This window comes from Rattus rattus, chromosome 14 (genome assembly GCF_011064425.1).
Source record: "Rattus rattus isolate New Zealand chromosome 14, Rrattus_CSIRO_v1, whole genome shotgun sequence".
NCBI lineage: Eukaryota > Metazoa > Chordata > Mammalia > Rodentia > Muridae > Rattus > Rattus rattus.
The window spans coordinates 68,467,570-68,486,215 of record NC_046167.1 but is presented as its reverse complement, the minus strand read 5'-3'; the positions used below and the strand labels follow the sequence as shown (position 1 = coordinate 68,486,215).

General features: G+C 38.8%; 2 protein-coding genes across 2 annotated transcripts in view; one reads left to right on the top strand and one right to left on the bottom strand.

Annotated features, from left to right (window-relative positions):
* Positions 1 to 7,458, bottom strand: part of Ecm2 (extracellular matrix protein 2) — a 33,858-nt gene extending 26,400 nt beyond the window's left edge. Inside the window, exon 1 of the mRNA XM_032919608.1 lies at positions 7,243 to 7,458. The gene's annotated coding sequence lies outside the window, so the exon portion shown is untranslated. The remainder of the gene's footprint in view (positions 1 to 7,242) is intronic.
* Cenpp (centromere protein P) overlaps positions 1 to 18,646 on the top strand; it is a 181,763-nt gene that overhangs the window by 138,200 nt on the left and 24,917 nt on the right. The gene's annotated exons all lie outside the window — the stretch shown is intronic.

Sequence of the window (18,646 nt, the reverse complement as noted above, 5' to 3'; positions counted from 1 at the left end):
AAAGTTGTTCTTCTACCTCTACATATGCTCTGTGTCATGTATGTACATACATGTTCACATGCGCACACAATAAATACATAAATATAGTTTTAAAAATTAAATCATGAAATGAGAAAATGTTTTATGATATGTAAAATCTTATACTTTCACTGGAACGAAACAAGCTTCTTTATGTATTGTTGTGGCTTTGTACCACAAACCAAGATCACACCTGCAAAATGGAAAATAATTTGTACTCAAGAGCGTAAGTTTTCCATTCAAAGCTTAGAACAGTGCCTCTGAATTGGGAATGATTTGTCCCTCAAGGGACAGATAGCAATGTCTGGAGACGTTTTCTGCCATAGTTGGGAGCGCCTTTACAAGTATCTAGCGTAAAGAGGCGGGTGCTACTGATCACCCTGCAGGATACAGTCTTCCACAGCAAAGCTGAGCATATTGGGGATGCTGACACTGACAGCCCTGATCGGGAGGAGGAGTTAATCTGGCGTTTAATAATTATACTCGGATGCTATTATAAGCTGCAATTAATTGAATGGAGTCAGTGGTTCATTATCAAAAGGAAGAGTGGGAAATTAGTTGTTTTAATATGATAACCTCCTTCCTAAAGTTTTTCTCCTAACTCCAGGCTTTGTTTTCGTTTTATGTGTCTCCAGTTCTAGTACTTAGAGAGGAATCACCCAGGTTCATTATCCTGTTTGAATACCTCGCAGGTATAGCAGTACTGTGGGTGTCACTGCCCATATCAAGTATGTAGCTTATGCATTCCAAAGTGTTTATTTTCCTCCCTTCATTCTCATGTTTCGTTCCTCATTTCTGAGGACTGAACCCAAGATCCTTCACGTCCTAGATGACCACTCTGTTCCTGAGTTGACACTCCACCTTTTCTTGACTTCGAGATAATGCCATTAAGTTACCATATGGCCTCAAACTTGAAGTCCTCCTGCCTCAGGCTCCAAGATAAAAAGGATGCACCAGAGCATTTCTGTTGTGCTCAGGTGACACTGCTGTTCCCTAGCGTTCTACATGGTTCAAGTCCTGCTTCACTGTGTGCAGCTCTCTTTGACCCTGTGATGTCTCTATCTCCACTAACAGGGAGCCCCTCTGTCCTCTGTCCTCACCACCTGTGTCCATACAGCACTGCAAAGTCCTTCCTTTGGCCAACCTTGTCCACATGAGAGCCCATAAGAGATTAAAGATGAAAAACATATCCACAGTTTTTCAATTCATATTTTAATCAGTGCTTTAAAAATAAATTTACATTTGTAAAAATGATACCTGATTTTGAAAACCAAAATGGTACAAAAGTGTATGCAGCTGAAAAGACAAGCTGTCCTAATTACAATTTATTACAAACATACACAAATACTTGTTTCAAGGACCAAAGGATAACTATTTGGGGCTTTGAGGTCCATAGTCATGTCACAGTTTCTCAGCTTTCTTCTTATGGGCCCAGAGTAATGCTCGAAACCATTTGAATGGGTGGGCTGAGCAACGTTCCGATACTGCTATGTTCAGAAAACAGAATTTGTTGTGTGGACAATTTCCAGCTCCAAATTTAGTATTATATCCTTTATGACTCCTAACTACATATGCGCACATATACATTTAAATGTCATATATTATATATACATTAGATGTGTATTTAAACATAAATGGGAACTCTCTATATATTATATTCCAACCTGTTTCATCCCAATTAGCAAGAAATTCTGAGCACGTGGATACACAGGTCAATGTGTTCAAAACCAGTCTATTCAAGCCTGTTTTCATCCTATAGTTACTTAACAAACTTGCTATCCAATACGGTAACATTTTTCTCTCAGTTTTTTTTGAACGGGTTCCATTAGAGTTCTTTCACCTTTGTGTGCAGCTGAAGCTCTCCTTGAATTCTTCATCTTCCTGCCTCTTCATTCCAGGTACTGGGTTTACAGGTTTATATCCCATCCTGGGCTACTCAAACATTCTTAGTCACACATCTTAATTTTATTTTTAATTTTACAAATAGCATTAGTAGAGTGCCTATTTTTTTAACTTTCCATTTTGGTCTTTTTTTGTTGGTTGACATTTATAAATTAGCTTGGTCAGGCTTATTTTAATCAACCTTAAAGTTATGTTATATGCCTATCCAACTTCAGAATTGTCATACTTTCCTGGTGCTTTTGTCATTAGACAGAGACTTTCTGTATGTCTAGTAGTGCTCTAGTGAGATCTACTTTGTCTAATATTAGTGAGGCTCCCTTCTTTTGGTAATGTGTGCTTGGCAGTGTTGTATCATTTTTGCTTTCAGCCTTCCCATCGTGTATTCTTTATGCGCTTTGATTTGTAATGCAGTCTGACAATCTTTGTATTTGATAGGAACATGAAATCTATTTGTACTTTATGTTATAACTTTGCTTCGAGAGACAGGATAGCTTTGATTCTGGCATAAAGGCAGTTTTCACCATATGCCTTAATTTTTCGTATATGTTAAACATAGTATAACAATGGGCTGTTTTGAAAAGATTGTCCTTTTTCAGGCTGGCAGTATATCCCAGTGAATAAAGGTATTTGCCATCAATCATGACAAGTATTTGGTCCCAGGAACTCCCACATAGAAGGAAAGAATCGACCCCCTACATTGTCCTCTGACCTTCACAAGCACACCAGTCCACACATGTACAAGCACACCAGTCCACACATGTACAAGCACACCATTCCACACATGTACAAGCACACCATTCCACACATGTACAAGCACACCATTCCACACATGCACAAGTACACCATTCCACACATGTACAAGCACACCATTCCACACATGTACAAGCACACCATTCCACACATGTACAAGCACACCATTCCACACATGTACAAGCACACCATTCCACACATGCACAAGTACACCATTCCACACATGTACAAGTACACCATTCCACACATGTACAAGTACACCATTCCACACATGTACAAGCACACCATTCCACACATGTACAAGCACACTAAACAAATGTAACACGAGATTGTTATCATTGTTTTATATCAAAAACCATTTGAGACCACACTTTTTGAACCTCTTCACTTATCAAGATTTGGGGATAGATCCTCCTTTGTAAGGATCTGGCCCGTGTTGTAGGATATTTAACAGTAGTTCTGGCCTCTTTCACCAGCACCTTCCCCAGTTATAACAACCAAGAATACTTCTAGACATTGCCAAATGACCTGCTCCCCATCTGAGAACCCCTAACACATAAACTCTTTCCTCTCATCCTTTCCTGTATCTCTGGGTTTTTACTCAGATTTTCCTTCTCATTAAAAATGTGTCTTAAGGTAATTCATTCTGTGAAGTTCTGGAAGGACACGTTTGCCGCATAGTACATGTTTGAGGTTAATAGTGCCTAACATTTACAGATCTCATTCCTATCTTTTTGTTTATATTGATTCTACTTTTGTTGTCAATTGCTGCTGTTGTGTTCATATTCTTGTCCTCGTCGTTGTTTGAAACAGGGCTTCATGTATCCCAGGCTGGCCCCAAACTTACTGTATAACCGTAGAGAACATTGACTTTGTCATCCTTTTGCCTGCACTTCCCAAGTGCAGGGATCACAAGAGAATGCTGCAATCCTTTGTTGGTTCAATTGAGAAGTCATGATTTAGTCAAACTACTTTAAAAATATCATTCTTTTTCTGGCCACTTTGGATGTTCATCTTGGTCTTTGGATGTTCTCCTGCACATAGAAGGTGTGGTTCTCTTATTCCTATTACATTTGGGATTCATGATATATTTTGGATACATACTGAATTTGGGGGGGAAGGGAGGGAAGCTCAAGACAGGCTTTCTCTGTGTAGCCCTGGCTGTCTGGAACTCACTCTGTAGACCAGACTGCTTTGGAACTCAGATCCATCTACTTCTTCCCAGTGCTGGAGTTAAAGGCATGCACCATCCAGCTGCAGGCTGACTCAGTCAATCAACCTACCTACCTACCTACCTACCTACCTACCTACCTTCCTTCCTTCCTTCCTTCCTTCCTTCCTTCCTTCCTTCTTCCTTCCTTCGTTCCTTCCTTCCTCCCTGTCTTCCCCCTTCCCTCTCTCTCTCTTTCTCTCTTTCTTTCTTTCTTTCTTTCTTTCTTTCTTTCTTTCTTTTGTTTTGTTTTTTTTTGTTGTTTACTTAAGTCCTCAGTTCGTCCATATGCTTTAGTCCTTTTCTCTTTTCAGAACTACAGTCATTTGTACAATAACAGATCCATTATGTCTTCCATGTCACTTTCTCTTTTTGGTTTTTTTTTTTTTTTTTTCGTTTTTCTATTGCCACATGACTCATCCTCATGATTCTAAGTTCATCTGTTGGCCTCTTTGTTTCTTTTTTGTACTTCAGTAAATCATTTTTATTGTTTTCAATTCTATAACTTATTCATATTCTACTCTTTGAACATTTAATCATTTGTTTTAAAGTCTGTCTGAAGATGAGGTTTTCTGAGTCCTCTTTTTGACTGTACCTGTCATCTGTTCTTTGGGATTTTAGCTGTGTTCTTTCTTTTTCTTTTTCTTTTTTTTTTTTTTCTTTGTCTGATGCCCTTTAAATTCATGCCAGAAATTATAGAAAATATCATCAAATGTTTAAACCTAGAATGATTTTCATGCTTTGAGTGTAGTGTTATAGACACTGTCGATAATACATCAAGTGATTTGAAGCTGGACATCACTGTATCCAATATCACACCATGGGTCTAGTTTTGCTAATGTCACAAGCACCAATGTCATTGCTCCAATGCTTGGCCCTCGTCTTTGTTTTCTGTTTTTCCTGAGCCTTGTGAAGCTATTTTAGAACTCTGTTAACCTCTTCTGGAATCCACAGATGTTTCTAGAAGCAAAGCTATTTCAGACCTGAGACCGTCTGGGTTTCAGTCTTATTCCAAACACTGGCTCTGCTGATTTTCTCATCTTCCTGTTTGTGCTCAGCGGATGAGTAGATCTGTATTCCTTGCCAGAGGAAGTGCCTTCAGATTCTGTTTGTTCTTGGCAAAAAATGTATATTTCTTACTCTTAGATGTGGTAAAAATTTGTAAATCTTAAATGTCTGAAAATATCCTTTTTGGTTAAAACTAGAACTAAAGCTTCAAAATCATTTTCCCTGAATACTTTGCAGATATTGATTATTTTCCTTTTACACACTTTGTTTTCCTTTTGCTTTTGCTTTGAAACAGGGTCTTGCTATATAGCCATGACTAGACTAGAGCTAACAATGTAGACTAGGCTAACCTTGATCTTGCGGTGATCCTCCTGTCATTGCCTCCAAGTGTTAGGACTATAGATGTGAGATACCACACCCAACTTGATCCATTCTTACTGTGTTATGGAGAAGACAACTTGAAATCAATTCCCATCCCTTTGTAGGAAGCCTTTTTATTCTGCCTTCCTGTGGAAATGTTCTATTTTTTTAGTATGTCTTTAACATTCATAAGTTTTGCTATGAGCTAGTAATAAATTATTGGATTTTTTTCTTCTTGAAATTCTTTAAACCCTAAAACTTATTTCTCTGATGACCTATCTGTTAATTCTGTCCCATGCTTATTCAAAGATTTATCCCACCATTCTCCATTCCTCCCCCAATACTAGGAGTGAAACTGTGGCATTAGGGGTGCTAGACAAGCACCATACCCCCCTGAGCTTCATCTCCAAACCCATCCTCCATATCTAATTTCTGCCTTACCAAGAGCTCTTCTTCCTTCCCAGTGCAGCTATACAGCCATATGTAGGGAGGTGTGTGTGTGTGTGTGTGTGTGTGTGAGTGTGTGTGTGTGTGTGTGTGTGTGTGTGTGCTAACATACCTTCTGTTTTCTAGGAACTTGAAAGACAAGAAGGCACAATGTGTATTTGGCTTCCCCTCTTGAATCTCAGTAGTTCTTTTTGTAGCTTCATCTGCTAAAATCAGGCTTTACCTGGTTTCACCCAAGTGGACTTGTCCTCAAGCCATCTGAACTCAGCAGCTAACAGCCTCATGGATGTCTTTATGTGAAGTCCACCATCAAACTTGCTCAGGATATTTGTATAAATACTCCAGTCATTTGAAAATCATTACTGTAGGTCATTAAAATTAAATTATGATTAAACATTTGATGCCCTGCTTTAGTTTCAGAAGAACTAGTCTACAGAATGTAAAGGAGCAAGGCTATTGGCACCTAAAGTCAGTCAGCTCTTATAATGAAGTCATGTAGAAGAGCAGGGGCAGTGGCAGCCATGAAAATGTAAGCTGAAGGGCAGGCGACACGGGATTTGTGAAGTAGGGCAGAGGGCCCTGATGGACATGTAACACGGATGTTCCGCATCATGTACACATGTACACTGACTTGTTTGTTTGTTGTGACAGTTATGTGTGTAGTAGCTGAGGGTCATGAAAGCTCTCATTCTGGACCTCATAACTCTAGATAATCTCCAGGGGTCTCCCATGAAGGTGAATGTGGCATCCCTGGGCCTCCTATAATCGTCCACTTGCCCAAGTGTCCCTATTCAAATGAACCCATTTCTGTCTAATTTAGAGATCTAAATAGATTTGTACAGAAGTAAATTGGCAGAGCTGTCTTAATTTTAACAAAACCAGGATCTAGTTTAAATAAAATTTAAGAAATAACCCTCAATTCTGATTGATATTCAGTGGTTTATAGAATTTTGCATTTTGTTTAATATTTAATAAGCAACTTTATAATTATGTCTAGATACTCTAATCACAATGTCATTTTCATCAAGTAATGTTTTTGTTTTTTTGACCTTTGATATTTGTCCAGATATTGAATATCCTCTATAAACTTTGATTAACTTATTTTCTCCATTAAAATTTTTCATCACTTGTCTTAAGAAAACTTTAAAGGTATCCATACTTTTTAATATATCTGCAAAGTCATAAGTTATCATCTTTCATGTTACCACCAGACTTAAAATGGAAAATGCTTTTCACTGAACACGTATTTTCCTTTAGAACTTAAGGACTGAGAAAATTAAAGTTTCTAGTCAGTTGATACTTCTACTCGTCACATAATTCTATCTAAACATATGACAATAGTTCATAATTCCTTAACATTTGAACTACTGGGAAATGATCATCCTGCAAAGAAACAATTACACAAAATAAAGCATACTTTTAACTTTTCAGTCTGTTAGTACAGAGTTAATTTTCTTAAAGATTAAACATATTTGCACACAAAATACTCAGATATTAAAGCCATGCCACATACTTCAGTAGAAACTTAAAATTTAAAACATGTTTACCTGGAAATCTAAACTAAGTAGCTTTGCTTGGTGTCATTTAAGTCTCCCGCTGAAAGTGAAACAAAACCAGAACTTTCTTTAAAAACAAAGAAGAGAAGGGAATGTTGAAAGTGTTAGCTGACTTCTTAGTAAAATCTAAAAGAACTGATTCCCTTGGGATAAACGCCTTTCAGTTCTTTGTGTGGAAAATCAGCCAAAGAAGTAACCAGGGAAAATGGTTACCAAGGGAAATTTTTTTTAATCACAGGAAAAGTGGAAAACATCAGCGGGAGTTGGGCGGGGTGAGGGTGGGGGACATTTCCTTTGCAGGCTGAAGAGGCGGAAGAAAAAAACCTGTGACTTTCATAGGCTATTTATTTACATAAAATATTGCAGGATTATTGACGTTCAAACAAGCCAGCATACCACTAGAGATTTGTCAGGACTATAGGGGTGGTATTCTCATCACTAAAGGCTGTATGCGTCTCCAACCCTGTTTAAATTGGATTAAATTTGTCTGTATTAAGGAAACAAAAGCTAGTTACATATTTATACCATTAGATTATATAATTTCAGTAACTGGTTGGCAGTACACGCCTATAAATCACAGCACTTGGGAGGTAGAACACTGGGAGTTTTAAGATCATTCTGGGCTACATATGGACTTAGATCTAGCATAGGCTACATAAGACCCAGTCTACAAAAACAATTATTGATTTCACATATGAAATACATATATCCATATCTCTGGCTGACCTGGGACTCATTATGCAAAACCAGGCTGCACAGAACTCACAGAGGATCTGCCTGCCTCCATCTCCATCCAGTTCTAGGACTAAAGGCATGCACCGTTACACCTAGGTGTGTGTGCGAACACACTTAAGGGACAAGGGAGCAACAAGGCTCCTCATTACCAGTTATTCTAGCAAATTAGGTCTGTGCTTTGGCCTCCTGTTTCTTTAACGCCCCATAAGCAAGTTAGAAACTGACCCAACACTGCAGGCTGCTTAAGTTAACTCTGTGGAAGAACCAGGTGAGTATTCAGCACAGTAGATAACAGCCAACTGCTATCAAGACACATAAATTTGACATTTAGAAATACACTTAACATACTCGCAGATAATGATAAATCATAAGTGACTTATATAGTGAGTGATACTGGCCTCTGCATATCAAATCTAGAAACAAAATTATGAATAAATGCCTTTATATTTTTGAAAGGAAATTTATTTTTTCAGTCAAAAATTCATTACGAAAAGAAAAAGTAATTCAGCTGACCAATGGACCAAAAAGCGTTAAATTAGAAGTTCAGAGACTACAAAATACTAGTGATTGATGAAAGGCAGGAAGCAGTTTTTCAACATCAATAATGATCAAGAAGTATTCATTAAAATGTGTACTATCACCCCTAGTGTGAAATGCTGAGACAACATAGAGGTGGAATATGAACATTATTATTCTCAAAAATAATTCCAAATAATTCTCACATACTTAGTAGTCATCAGTCACAGCCTGATTAGAGCATGCTGTTGTGTTTGAGGGAAACTGTGTTCGTGGCATGCTGTATGACAAACAGAGACAGTTCTACTGAGGACAACTAGCTAATAAAGAACAGGGCCATGTGCCCAGGAGTCACCTCAAGAAATCCATTATAAGAACATCTTTCTGTGCAGAGATGAGCCTTCAGGGTAGTATTTTGAAGCACTCTTAACTAAGGACTTCATTAGAATAAAAAGTAACCTAATTGTATATTTAGAACAATGAACTGCAAAGCTCTTTGGAAACTAAAGTAACCCCATTAAGATTGGCATGTGAAGTTGTCTCAGATATACCAAGAGGAAAAAGGGAAATATTCAAAACGATATATCAATATATGCATTATCTTTTGTGGTGTGTGTGTGTGTGTGTAATTCAGCATCTTTTCAAAGAGTAGATTAAGAGGGATAAACAAAAACTATTAATAGTTATCGCTGGGTGATGAAATTACAGACAATTTTTCTAAATAATTCATTTTCACAGTGTTTTGCACTTTTTTATAACCAGATGGGAAAAGAATAACTATAAAAGCACACTATAAATAAGCAAAAACTTATTTTTTAAAAAGAAATTGTATGTGTGTGTGTGTATGTATGTATGTGTTGCCTGCATGTATGTCTGTCTACCATGTTCACTCAGTGCCCACCTAAGAGAGGACATCATATCCCCTGGAACTGGAGTTATGGACAGTTGCAAGCCACTCCAAGAGGACTAGGAAACTGAACCCTGGTCCTCTGCAAGAACAGCCAGTGTTCTTAATGATTGAGACATCTTTCTGGCTCCTTTCACAAAAGTAACTCTTTAGTGGAATAAAGCAATAACAATAACTATCATTCTAAGATTGACATGGTTGGAAAAGAGACAATTGTAAGATTTCTGAGGTCACTGCTTTGCAAGTTTTATGGTTAAATGGATGAGGTCTTTTTCAGAAACTATTTTAACCACACTAGGACACGGAAAATGGTACTGCTACAGTTTTTCCTTCTCTCTTATTATTGTGGGCATAATTATATCCTAAGTCTTGGCTATCATAGTGCTCTGAAGGAGTAGTAGTTATTTGCCACTGAAGGCTATGCAGAGAGCGACCAGCACCCATGGTAGGAGGGAGCCTTCAGACCTTTCACTTACCAATGAAGTCTTTTAGACTGCTCAGTGTTTATTGTCCACACAAACTAGAGTTACCTGGAAATGGTGGACATCAATTGAAGAATTGCTTTTGTAAGACTGGTCTGTGGGCATGTCTTTGGGAAATTGTCTTTGAGTAGTGACTACTGTGAGGGGGCCCAACTCACTGTGGGCACTGCCATCCTGGACTGTATAACAAAGCAAGTCAGTAGTTTTCCTATATGGTTTCTACCTCTGCTCATGCTTGAGTTTCTGTCCTGATTCCCTCAGTGATAGATTGTATCCTGGAAACATTCAGTGAAATAAACCACACTCCCTAAGTTACTTTTGGTCTTAATGTTTATAACAGCAACAGAAAGCAAACTAGAACAGAAATTAGTACCAGATGTGGGGTGCTGGTTTGATAGGCCAGACCATGTTATTTGGAGGGTGTCTTAGTTAGATTTTACTGCTGTAAGCAGACACCATGACCAAGGTAAGACTTATAAAGGACAACATTTAATTGGGGCTGGCTTACAGGTTCAGAGGTTCAGTCCATTATCATCAAGGTGGGAGCATGGCAACATCCAGGCAGGCATGGTGCAGGCAGAGATGAGAGTCTACATTTTCATCTGTGAAGGCTGCTAGTCAAAGCCAGTCTTCCAGGCAGCTAGGATGAAGCTCTTACCCACACCCAAAATGACACACCTATTCCAACAGGGCCACACCTTCTAATAGTGCCACTCCCTGGGTTGAGCATATACAGACCATCACACTTCACTTTCTGGCTCCCATAGTCTTGTTCAAACATATGAATCAGTGGGGACCACACCTAAACATAACATAATGCAAAATACATGTAGTCCAACTTCCAGAGTTCCTATAGTCTATAGCAGTTTCAACAGTGTTAAAAGTTCAAAGTTCAAGGTCTCTTCTGAGATTCATCTCATCACTTAACTGTAATCCCCAAAGCGAGAAACCAGCTGGATAAACCCTAAACTCTGCATCTCCATGTCTGATAGCATAGCAGTATTGAGATCTATAACTCCCTTTTCAACTTTGTTGACCGCATCAGAGGAGGTGCAGGGTGAAAATTGAAAAGATTTTGAAACTGAAATCCAGAAAAGCTATTGAGTGCTGAGAGCTTAATGAATTGTTTCTTGGGAGTTTGAAAGATAATACAGAGAGAAATGCTGACAATGGGGACTCATTGTGAAGTTTCAAAGGAAAGAAAAAAATCTTGCAGGAATGTTCATATGATAAATAGTTCAAGGAGCTGTGGTTGCTATTTAACTGTGATTACCAAGAAGTGAATACTCCTGAAGTAAAGCCTTCTGTGCTTTACTAAGAAACAGATTGCTGGTTAGATGAGGCTAAAACTTATATGGTTTATAATAGGAAAACACCACTGAGGTGAAAGCTTCTGGAAAGTATTTCCTTACGGTCAGAGTACAGAAGCCATGGTCCAATGGGAAGCCAAGGCTGTACATCAAACCTGGCAGCAGAATTTGCCAATAATGTTTGAGGTCTCCCACATGATACTGGTTTTGAAAGTAATTCTGGCATGAAAAGGTCATGGAGAGAAGCTGAAGCTTGACACTGGATGGCAGGGTCACTCAAGTCCCCAAAGGGAAACCAAAAGAGGCCAATGGTGAAGGCACGGTCTCAGTTTTGCAGTGAAGACCCCAATTTTCTGGATGCCAGGACTGTGAGATCTACCAAGGACAGCAGCATGTATGGAATGGAGTTGGTCTGGGCCTACAAGATAAGCTATGTGTCCTGTGGGATGGCAAAGCTAGAGAAGCAAGTGGATAGACCCAAACCTTTTGAGGCCAGAACATGATGAGTGACTCCCAGATGGCTAACACAGTACTACAGGATTTAAAATACACCGATAGACTTTGGTTTTCCTTATGTGTGATTATTTTTATTCCCTAATTCTTCTCTTTTGTATTAAGGAAGTTTTTTTCTTCCAGAAACCCACAGTTAAACGTAAGAGTGAGACTTTTCAAGTTGTACATTATTTTATATTATAATATTAATATCAGTTGTTGATGACAAACAAAAGATAGGGATTAAGGTAATGTGTTTAGGTGCAAGTTGACAGAGAGTGGGGTCTACTTGTTAGATTCAGCAGTCAACTTGACAAAGCCCAGAGTTATCTGAGGAAGTCGTGATCAGATTGGCCTGTGAGTATGTTTGTGTGGCATTTTCTGTTGTTGTTGTTGTATTTCTAGAGGAAACCTTATTAACTGAGAGAGTGAACATAACATATTAGTGAGTGATGGAAAAGGAATTACAAATCTTAATGCTTCGTAGATGTGTGAGTAGATATGAAAGCTGACATATCTAAAATTAACCAAAGTTTTATTGAGATTTTATAGATTGTTATTTTATTTATAATCACTTCTTATGCTTCCTGAATATTTATATTTCTACTCAGAAAAATAAGGCTATTTTTGTTTTACACACACCAAATAAAATGGAAAGAGCTCCTTAAATAATAACCATGCTCTGATCACCTAACTTTTCCATCAATCCCTTTAACTCCTAATTTAATATTTTATGCTACTGTTTGTTAATAAGGCAATATGCTCTAGAATGTATTTGATTTCTTCATCTCCGCAGTTTTCTCCCTTTCGGCTCCTCCCTTTCCCTCTCCTACTCCTTTCACATTCTGATTGTCCTTTCTTCCTTCCTTACTTCCTTTCCCCCTTCCTTCCTTCCCTCCTACTTTTCTCTCTCCTGTCTTTTCTTTCTTTCTAATTAATTACAACATTTCCTTTGTCTAACTGCTCCATGCCCCTTCAAATTCCTGGCATCATGTGTGTGTGTGTGTGTGTGTGTGTGTGTGTGTGTTTTATCTGATTCTCAGCATTCCTTAGTCGTCTATAATTATTTGTATACCATGAAAGCCACATCAGCTTTCTGGAGGTTTCCCTCATCCATATTAGCATGTTTATTAGTGTCATCATTGTTCAGATTATATTTGGTCAAACATGTTTGTAAAGGAATTTTAATCAAGCAACATGGCTGCTCTGGCAAGGGATCACATCCAAAGACCTTCTTTGTCTTCGTGATCTTACTGGAATAACATACCTTTAATCCTGGGTAGAATACAGACATGCTTTTAGTACATACCTTTAATCACAAACAGTGAAGGAGAACTTAGTTTGTAGAAGGAAGCAGCCATATTTGAAAGTGATGTCTAATTGAGTGGCAGACAAAGACAGAGAAAGACTTGACAAAATGAGCAGAGAAAGTATAGGCCAACTCTCAGAACAAATAGGAAAGAGAGAGGCTACTTTAGAACAGTACAAAGTGAGTTAGGAGAGGAGGGCAGTTTAGTAAGTGCAGTTCAGCTGAGTGCAGGCAATGCTGTGGATTCAGAGAAGTTCAGGTCAGTACAGTTCTATGCAGTTCAGTAGTCAGTGGAATTCAGAGGCCGTTTTTACCAAGCACAGCAATTCAGTGAGAACCTGAGAGAATTGAGTTTGAGTCAGTCAGCTTGGAGAGGAGTTTTGAACCAAAACAGCTTAGTTGAACCAGCCAGCCAGAGTTCAGAAAGAACTAGAAAGGATAAGCTCAAGTAAGCTTCCAAAACAACAGTTACATCCGGCAAATAAAAGTTACTTATGCACGTGTTTCTGAGATATTGGGGTGACATTCTAAGAGACACAATCTGACAGTAAACTCCCTGGTTCTTTGAATATTACAATTTTCCTGTCCCTTCTTCCACCAAGACCCCAGAGCCTTGGGTGTAGGAACTGTATTGTAGATGTATCAGTATGGACTGTGCTCCACAACTCTGCATTTTGGTCAGTTGTGGTTTTCTATAATGGCCTCCATCTATTGCAGAGAGAAGGAAACTCCCCTCTGCAGAGGTGAAAAGAACACATATCTATGAGTATAAGGACAGATATTTAGAATGTAAGTTGTCAATTGTAGATTCTCCTCCAATGTTCACAGCTTTACTAGTCCTAAGATAGTTGTCTAGATTTCCAGGATCAGGTAGATTTCTCTCTGTTGAGCATGACTTAAGTCCAATTAGACAGCTGTTGGTTACTACTAAGATATGTGTGTCAGGACTGCATGCACTTCCAGGGTTATCATTGCTAGTCATGATTATGGTTCATGGGTGTCATGGCTGGGTAGAAGTACTGGTTGCTTTCCTCTTTGGAAAGTTTTGCACAGCTTCTACTGCCATGAAAGTTTAATCTCCAAGGAAAAGGCTTTTAGACCAGTTCTAGCTCAGGGGCTCTGAGTTCAAACTGCATGATATCTTCAGCAATAGGGACTTCCCTTCTACCTCTGAGGGGCGATGAATAGCAATAGCCTATAATGTTTTAGGAGTCTTGGATGGCCCTGACCAACAACTCAAAAAGGGACATACCTGTGTTGGGATTTTTGTTAGATGATCTGTTACCCTTGCAAACATTGTCAGCCCAAATGGGAATTTTTTTACTGAGAGAATTTATATTTGTATCAACTTCTATGTATTTTAGGAAGTTAATAATATTATTACTTATGACTTTTTCACATATTCTTAATGTTATTTTACCTTTTTTGTATTTATTTCTCTCCTCCCTCACTAATAAACCCCCAGTTTCCCATGTCTCCTTTTAGATAACTTGTCCCTTGCTATTTCTTCCCTCTCTATATTGTTTCTCCTCAAAATGATCCCATTTTGTTTTCCTGCTTTCTGAAGTTATTCACATTCACGTAGGTACTCATCTCAAGACTGGGAGTTAGAAACATCAGATGAGAGAGAACATACAATATGTGTCTTTCTGGGTCTGAGTTACCTCACTCAATATGATCTTTTCTAGATTCATCCATTTAGAAATGATAAATTCAGCAATATGGCACTCTATAGAATCAACTTATGCAATCAATAGTTTTTCTATGCACTAATAACAAGCAACCAAAGAGATATTCACAAAAGCCTCAAAGAAAATAAAATTATCTAGGAATAAGCCTAACTAAGGGTGTGAAGGATGTTTACAATGAAAACGTTAAACCTCTAAAGAAAGGTAAAGAATGATACTAGAAAATGTAAAGACATCCCATGCTCATCGATTGGTGAAATTAGTATAAAAATGGCCATTTTACTAAAAGCCATTTACAAAGTCAATGCAATACCAATCAAATTCTCCACCTGCTTCACAAAAACAGAAAAAGCATCCTAAATTTATATGGATCCACAAAAGGCTCCATCCAGATACGCAGGACAATCATGAGCAAAAAGAACAATGCTAAAAGGATTAACAATCCAGATGCCAACAAATATTGCAAAGCCATAGTAACAAGACAGTATGGGACTAGCACAGAAACAGATATGGAGGCCAGCGGAACAAACCAAGAACTGCAACATGAGGACGCATAACTCCAGCCATTTGGTATTTGACAGTGATGCCAAAAGCATATAGTAGAAAAAAGAAAGCATCTTCAACAAATGATGCTGGGATAACTGAATGTCCATATGCAGAAGAACGGAAGTTGACCTGTGTCTATCATAGTGGTTCTCAACCCTTTCACAGGGGTTACCTAAGATCACTGGAAAACACTGATATTTACATTATAATTCATAACAGCAGCAAAATTACAGTTATTAAGTAGCAGTGGAAACAGTTTTATGGCTGGAGTCACCACAACATGAGAAAGGGTCGCAGCATTAACTAACTCCAAATAGTTCAAAAAACTAAATGTGAAATTTGAAACATGGAATCTGCTGGGGGAAACAAGTTCTCTACATGATACAGGTATAAGAAAAGACTTTCTAAATAGGACTCCATTTGCCCAAGAATTAAGGCCAACAGCTGAACAAGTGGTTTGTCGGAATCCATCTGACAGAGGATTATTATCCATAATATATAAAGAACTCAAAAGTTAGAGTAAAAAAACCCATAAAAACATTCATTTTTTTAAAAGGGGACTTAAACAGAATATTTCAAGAGAAAGAAAAAATTGCTAAGAAATGTCTCAGAAAATATTTCTTGTCTCTAGAATTAGAGAAGTGTGAATCAAAACAACCCTGGGGTTTTATCTTATCTCAGCCAAAATGACAAAAATCACCAAAACCAATGCTGGAAGGGAATTCTGGAGTCAGAGGCCCTCATTCCCTATGGGTGGAATTGCAGAGTGGTGTAGCCACCGCGGAAATCATTGTGAAGAATGCGCAAAAATGCTACAATTAAATCTACCATATGACTCAGTTTTTATTTCAAGTGTCTGGGTGTTTTGCCTGCATGTGTGTATATGCACCATATGTGTTTATGCAGTGCCACAGAGGCCAGAAGAGGAGGTCAGAGTCCCTGGAACTGGAGTTAGAGATGTAAGCTTTCTAGTGGGCGCTGAGGTACAAATACAGATGCTCTGGGAAAACAGCTGGTACTCATAGCTGCCACCATCTGTGCCCGGAGTGTTGGCACTCGTCAGACCCACTCTTAGCCTTATTCCTGTGAGAGGCCTACGGAGACAGCCTAGATCAGTCAGATCCTAGAACCACCACCCACTACACACACACACACACACACACACACACACACACACACAAGTACAACAGAAGAAAAGTACATTTGCTACTTGTAGTCTAATTTTCTTCCTTTTTAACCATATTAGGCCCTTTTCTTTTTTCTTTTCTTTTCTTTTTTTTTTTTTTTTTCTGGAACTGAGGACTGAACCCAGAGCCTTGCACTTGCTAGGCAAGCGCTCTACCACTGAGCTAAATCCCCAACCCCTCTTTTGCTAGAAGAGTACATTTAAAGTAAAAATATAATTTATGTTGTGCAGCATTTTAAATTTTATACATTTATTTACTCATTCATTTCAGTTTTCTGAGACAAGGTCTTATGTAGCCGGGCTAACTTCAAACTCACTATTACCAGAGCTTAGAAACATAGATGTGTCCCACTTTTAAAGTAACCCAGCCAGGCATAGTGGTGTACCCTTTAATCACAGCACTCAGAAGGCAGAGGCAGGCAGATCTCTGTGAGTTTGTAGCCAGACTAGTCTATGTAGTAAGTCTGAGGACAGTCAAGGCTACAAAGAGATAGAATCTCAAAAACAAATAGATAAGTACATGAGAATAGACATTTTTAATAAGCTCATTGGCAGAACCGGGTACTTGGCTAATCCTTGTCGCAGCACACGACAGACAGATGGAGACCCAGAGCATAACAGAAGGAGAGACCACATATGTGAGAACCTCCTGAACACTAGCCTGCTTTTTCCTAAGCAGTGAACACATGACTTCAGTAAATCCTAAACCTTGTTATATAGAACAAAACTAAGGTGTCACAGAAGCAAAATGAGGAAAGGGAATGGGGTTAAACTACCTAGTGTAGTTAAATGGAAAAATGACAACAGCTCCGATCTAGTCTGGTTCATGTTTCTTAGAACATTCAAGGCCACATCACCTGCCAAGGTTTCCTTCCTCAGCGGCCAGCGGAAGGCATGAGAACAGACAGCCAGCCACTCTCATCATGTCACAGAACTCCTTAAATGCTAGCTAGTGAAGGTCAGTTTCTCACTGCCGGGACAGATGTGACAACAGGTAACTGCAGTCAGGTCCTGAGTCCCACCTAAGCCTAACTATATACTAAATGCAGATGAGCAGCATGTCCTTTCTGGCACTCAAATGACGGTCTTTAACGCAAGGCCATCAGAGACTTCTTAGGTTGTTTCTCTCAGGACTTTGAGGGCGTGGTGTTTCTGTTTCCCTTGGAAAACAGGCAGCTTGAAGCATTCAGAATTGTTATTTCCCCTGTAATTTCCCTCCTGTAATCCCTGAAACCCATGCTTAGTGAGGGCCTGGTGAGAGAGTTACACATATGGTAGTGTGAGCATTGTTGGGAATAGGGATTCTTTTCCACTGATACACTGTCTGAAGGAGATGGCTATAAACCAGGGCGACCACAATATTTACAAAGGTATGTAATGAAAAAAGAAGACTTTGGCAGCTAATGTAACTCCATCACTCTTGGGGAGGATAAAGAGACATTCACTTGAGGTTTAATAAATCAAAATATAGTGTGTTTGTCCACAGCTTCACTTTTTCCCATTACTGGTGGGTGATGTCATCTTCATTTCCCTTAGAATCTGTTTGTGTCCAGGAAAAGAGAAGATTAATGTTAACTGCAGTTATTATCATGCAGTCTTATTTTATGGTGAATTTTAGTTTTAATTTTGCCACCTATGTAGAGGTTTTTTTTTAAGATTTATCTTTGTGTATGTGTGTGTCTGTCTGTCTATCTGTGTCTCTGTGTGTTGTCATATGAGGGTTTGTGCACATGAGTGCAGCAGGGAGGCTGAGGCATCAGAACTAAAGTCAGGAGCAGTTGTAAGCACCTAATGTGGAAGCTGAGACTCAACCAGGCCATCTCTCCAGCCCTGATTTCTGTTTTCCTTTTCTCCTTGTGTTAGTGGCCACATCCATTGCCTTACGCATGGTAAGCAAAAGTAGTACCAAGAAACTAATCCTCTTAACTAATCCTCTTACTCTAGGAGGTTTGCAGTTGATTTTATTTTTCTCAAATTAAGCTCTGAATTTTTTTTTTTTTTTTTTTTTTTTTTAGCACTAGAGATCAAACTCCTTCATCTTGCAAGGCAAGTGGTCTACTCCAGAGTACATCCCTGGCCACTGAACACTGATCTTAAAAAGGATAAAGCTAAGCTACTCTGTTTGGCTGGGTAACGTGGCTTCTAGAAGCTGCGTTTTATTAAATAAAGCTCCTTATGCCAATACAGCACACCTCCTTATGCAGTACTGGTCAGGCGGGGCCCA